Genomic DNA, 5922 nt, shown 5'->3' on the forward strand with positions numbered 1-5922 from the left:
CAAACTGCATTGCTATGCACTTTCCAGCACTTGACCCTTTTGTGGACGGAATTAATTTTCTCTTTGAAGCCGGAGCAGCATGCTGTTGTGCTTGTTAAAGGAATAAAACTCATGGTGGAAGAGAGGAAATAAGCAGAGGTTATTCTCAGTTAAATATAGGCCACAATGAGTTTTATATAGGCAGGCTGAGAGAGATTGGCCAAAAGAAATAATAGATTGATGACGCTTTATTACCAGAAACATTTCCCAAAATAGCAGGCAAATAAACTGAAGGATAATACTCGCTGGGAATTTGTGGGTTTATAGCTTCTCCTGTTCAGCAGCATCACCTTTCCTTGCAACAATCTCAATCTGCCTCCTGCTTCTGTATGCACAATACCCCCAGACTTCTGGTGAATTCATGGTGAGGTCTTTCTCTAGAAGAGTGTAATATGTAGCACCCCAAGAACATCCGTGTCATTGCTACTATCCCCTTAAAAGGCACAACATCCCTAACACACGAAGTAAAGTAGTACTAGAAAATATAAAGTGTTTGTTGCTCAGTCTGGGCTATTTCTTATTGCACAGGACCCCTGGAACTGAAAAACGTCCCTCCCTCATCTGCAGTGTTTTTACAATTTTGCTTCTGCTGTCTGGTTTTAGCAGCAATCTTTACTGTGACTGCTGTAGAGGAAATTCCTTAGATGAAGGCTTCATCCTTTCCAGAAACTCATCAGGAATATGTTAATAAAAGTTGCAGAAGTTTATTTAAATAAATTCTTGCAAAAAAATACAAAGCCAAAGAGCCCAGAATAGCAGAGCAAGGCTTACACCTTCACTATCAGTAAAGCGACCAGGCTGGAACTGGAACAGGTCTTGCCTGGTTCACACAGCTGGCAGTGGGGTGGGTCACCAGTTGAAATTGATAGCTGACTGGATTGCTCTTTTGTCATGGCTGGGCAGCGGTCCAAGTGAAAGGAGGAGAGAGGAATCCAGCTCATTCCAATCAGACAAGGAAGCCACAACCCTGGAGTCCTCTTCATGTCATGGAGTCTAAAGGAAGAGCTCCTGAGCCAGGCAGGACCGGGAGCAATTCATTCCTCTCTGCACACACCTGCCCTGTCCATCAGAGCCAGCCCAGAGATCAGCCCCGGAGATGGTCTTTGCTGTGAAGGTTGGTTCTACCTCATTTAGCTCACAAACAGCCAAATCTTGACAGCACCATCCAGGCACTTCTTCCAGCACTCCAGAGGCCATGTCAGAGGCATTCCCCAATCACCTATCCCTCCCCTCCCTCTCTTGGCATGACCCGGAACATTGGTCTGCCTGGGAAGGAAAAGATCCCAGGCACAGGAACCTCAGGCAGCGGTAGGACAGCGCCTCACGGTGTGCAGCGAGCCCGAATGTATTTTCCATGCTAGTGTGCTAGTAACACTGGGTGAGTGAGTACCATGTCTGTCACCTTATCCTTTAACCTGTCCTCCAAAGAGCAAGAGAATTGGAAAACTGGTACTCTCTCTTTTCTCCTTGTTTACTCTTCACCTTCTGAAAACATGGCAGTTGGTGCAGAATTCGTCAGGCAAAGGGTGTTACAGCTGCTGCACGAGTGCCAGAGACAGACTGGCAAGAGCTTATGAATAGCACAGTGGATGATCTATAGCCAAAGCCATGGGCAAGTGCTAGCCATTAGTCTGGGCGCTGGTAATGCACTCCCTGAGTCCATTACTCACCAATCCATCAGGCAGCCTGCTACAGACGGAGAGATTCCAGCACTTCTAAATCTGTAAAGCGATGGCTGGCAGCCTGCACTACATGCCCTAGGTTACAAGGGCATGGAGGAAGACAATTCATTTTATGTCATAGCCAGTATTTCTTCTTCTCCTTTTCTGTGTGTACTTAAGAAATGGACCTTCTATTATCTGCAGATTGATAGCCAGGAGAATGCTCTGGTGTCTCTGATCACATTTACTACTGAGAAAGCTTTCAAAGGACGGTGAACCTCGCAGTTCTCATTAGGCGGACTAAGTATGGAAACATGCACAAGTGCAGATGGAATTTCTTAATTTATGAACAGTGCTTACAGTAGAACTATTTTAGAAAAACACTACAATTACAAGACACTATTGGAACACTGGATATGACAGAATCAAGATTGCCAGCATAATCTGGGATCTTCTGCATAAGCATTTGTTATGGGCTCTGATGCACATCTCACACTATCCTGTACTTATTAATTCATATGGGCAAGGAAAAGGCATCAGTCAGAGCCTCCTGCCACAGCTCAGTGTGTGGCTCCAGCTCCAACTTGCATTTAGTGCCCACTTTTGAAACCTCTCACAGAACTTTGCTATCAATCTGCTTGTGGAACTTCTATGACATCCATCACTCTCAGTTCTCCAGGGGCAGTCCCTAATCTCGACACCCCTGCAAGAAAAAAGTTTTATCATCTGCTCTTTCCAAGTGCCAAATAGAGACAGACTCAAGTGCAAGACTTGTCCTCTAATTTTAGGCATTTGGTTCAAGGTGTCTAGTTCTAATTTGTGAAGCACTAGACAACTTCACAGCACTTCAAATGTTTCAAGCAAAATTGTGAGTGCTCAGCAATTCTGCAAAGAAATGCATTCCTGTTCCAGCTGTGGAAGACAAGGAGTTATCTCCAAGGATCCTGGCTTGTCTATTGCCTCCAGTAACATAACAACCATAACAACCCTATAGCTGTTATCTGTCACTAAAGGCAACTCCCACTATATAAACAGGAAATTAATTTTGAGTATCTGGTTCTAGGCATCTTTTAAACTTTCCCTTGCCACAACCAAAGTCTGTAATGATGAGTGCACCAAACCCTCCCTCTTCTCCAACCTGACCCTGTTTTCCCCATCCACAGCTGCCTCAATGTCTGTTTTAACTTTGTATTCAGGAGTCTGAGCATAAATAGGAAATACCACTCATGTCCAACACAGGTGGATTCGTGTTGCAGTAAGCGCCTGAAATTTCTCATTTCATGCATTTTGAACACCCAGATTTGTAATTCAAAATCACTGACATGTTTTGGTTTGTTTTCCTTTTTGGGAGCCAGTCTAGCCATAGAAGAAAACAGGCAGCCTGAAGCATGAGGCGTGGCCAACACAACCCATTGGAGCTCCCACTCCCTGCCCCGGCCAGAACGAGGACTGGGATACAGGGAAATGGAAGAATGAATGACAAATGGAAAAACCATGCAAAGAAAGGCATGTGAGCCTGGCAGAACTAAAATCAAAGCTTTGTCATCCCAAGGAACGTCACCATCCCAGAGAAGGAGGAAGAGGCACACAGCGATAAAATGGGAGCAGTAGAAATTCATTTGCCTTGGAGGCATCCCTACACATGAACTAACACAGGCACAGAGGAAACCTCACTCTGCTGTTCCTGCAGGGAACCCTCACCCTCAGGCTAACCCTAAAGCAAGCATTAACCTACTTATTGTGCCCTGGGGCAGTTTGCAGGGTGAGGAAGCTGTGTGTTTGGGAGAAAGGGGAGCAGATCTCAGTACAGTAATAGCTGAGTACAATATCCTGTGGTCACCTGAGAGAAACAACATGAACTTCTTGTCATTTTGGCAGAGCTGGGCTAAGGCAGGGCACCCTCCCACCCTTGTTTTGAGCCATCTCCTTCCGTGACTAGGCAAAGTGTAACTTCGTTGGAACAGAAGTGTCACCATTTTAGGAGCCCTCTTCTGGGGCAGCTTTGGAACCTTCAGCTTCTTCCTTCTGCCATTGAAGCTCTCTGACTGAGCAGTGAGGGCCCAGCCCGAGTCACCTGTGCCAGGTCTGTTCTGCTCATCGCACGGGATGGGAGAGGGACAAGGGATGTGACCACCCACCCTGCTCACAAAACCCTCCCAAATCTCAGCTGCTCTCAAAGAGCCAAACACCGCCTACCAAAGCAGGGGAATGCCAAGATCTCCCTTCTCTGGGCATATGCTCATGAGGTTTGAGCAGCCTTTGTCCCTTCAGAAGATCTATCCTGCATCACCTGTTTCTCTGGCTCACCACCAAACCCTGAAAACCTGATGTTATCTTGGATCCTCAGGATGAAACACCAGAGCTTACATTCAAGTGTATCATTGCAGCGGCAGGAGATACTGCTGCAGTTTTAGCATGGGTCATCATGGTGCTGCCTTTGAGACACACATATATAAGTACTGGAGCAGAAAGTCCCAGTCCTGGGTCAGGGGACAGCACAGTGACAGTGACAAAATCAAAGTAAACAGAATCACCGAGCTGGCCAAGTGAGTGGGCACTGCTAGGTTGGGCAAAACACAAGAAAGGGTGACAGAGGGTCTGGGGGAGCAGGAGCCACAGGCACTGTGTGAGCAGGCGAACAGAGGGGAGGCACCATCTGGCAGTGAATGCTGAGTGACTGTGGTGATGATCTGTAGGAGAACTGCTGGCCTTTGCTGGAGGTCCTTCACCCGTGTTGTGGCAGCTACAGCCAATGATGTTCCTCTACCTTATACCTTGGAAAACGCACTTAAGAAAGGAACACATGGTTCTAAGGAAGAGAAACACCAGATCTCTCCATCTAGGAGCCTAATCCTACAAAATCTGCTCCTTCAGTTATTGAAGAAAAGTCTAAGTGGCTGAATTCCACTGTGCCGAGATATTTAACGATAAAATTTCCAATCAGAGCTATCTTTACAAACACAGATCAGCTTCAGTGACCACGGTGGAGAGAGTACCAGAGCCACAAACAGACCTGTCTGATGCTTGGGACCTTAACACCAGGATGAATCTTAACAAGGATCCTGACTGCTGCCTGGGAATTCAGCAGCCTGTCCTGTTTTGCTGAAGATGCTGTCCACACAGCACCACTTTGCTCCCCAAATCTGCAGCACCCTGACAAAATCTGCCTGTAGCATCTTTGATGCTTTTGAGTAGTTCTTTTGATTTAGAATTGTCCGTATTGCCTCATCTCACTGAATCTTTTCCTCCATCAAACCCAGGACCAGTGGTCTGGCTGCCATCCTGCCACCCTAATTTTATCTACACCAGGAACAAAGGAGCTGCACATTTACACTGTGATTGTTTTATTTATTTTCTCTGTCCTGCAAGTGATCAGCTTGCTTCTTTTTAAAGCCTGCAGTCAGCTTTAATCTACTTAGCTGGGATTAATGAGAGATTTGTTAAAGATCTAAAGATTTTACACACTTTGCTTACAACTGTTTTTATCTATAACCATCAGGCAAAAGGCCCCATGCAGGTAAGCTGTTCCTAATGCTGGGCACATCCATCAGGTGTGCCAGGGCAGGTGATGTGATGCTAATGGCTGATGCTTTTTGCTGGCACACTGGTGCCCTCATGGACCTGCTCAGTCAATGCTTTGAGTCTGTCTGTACATCATCCTTCTTCTGCAAGACTGAGTAAGGGGCGGAAAGAGCTGCCAGTCCAGAATGTGGGTCATTGCACTGGCATCAGCAGCTGCCACTTCCACGGAGTTTGGCATCAACAGGAGTGGAAAATTGGGATTATCCATCCAGCCGAGGCTGGCATTGCCTGATGGTGCATGCCTTACCCAGGAGAGGTGGGAAGGAAACTGAAGTGCCTAGGGGTTATCTGTAACTGTATCCTACTGCTCAAAACAGCACTGGTACTGGAAGAATGGAAGCGGGCAGCGGAGTGGCTCTAAGTTGAATGGGAACCTTTCTTGGGAATGATAACAGGTAATGCCAGTAGGCACATGGCTAACCTATGCTCTGCTGGGGAGCCCCAGGCACAGAGAAGGCACAAGTCCCTGGATCTGTTGTTTCAGACAGTTCATCTCATAGAGGGACAGAGAGGAAGTCCTGCAGGCAAAAGCCCAAGGAAATCCCAAGGATGGAACTGCAGGGAATACTTCCAATGCCACAGGTGAGGGACCACAGGAGAACACTGGAGGAGAGCAACAGGAATCTGGCAGGTATGCTCT

Source organism: Chamaea fasciata, unplaced genomic scaffold, assembly GCF_029207755.1.
Source record: "Chamaea fasciata isolate MVZ Bird 193981 ecotype frontalis unplaced genomic scaffold, bChaFas1.0.hap1 SCAF_12, whole genome shotgun sequence".
Lineage (NCBI taxonomy): Eukaryota > Metazoa > Chordata > Aves > Passeriformes > Sylviidae > Chamaea > Chamaea fasciata.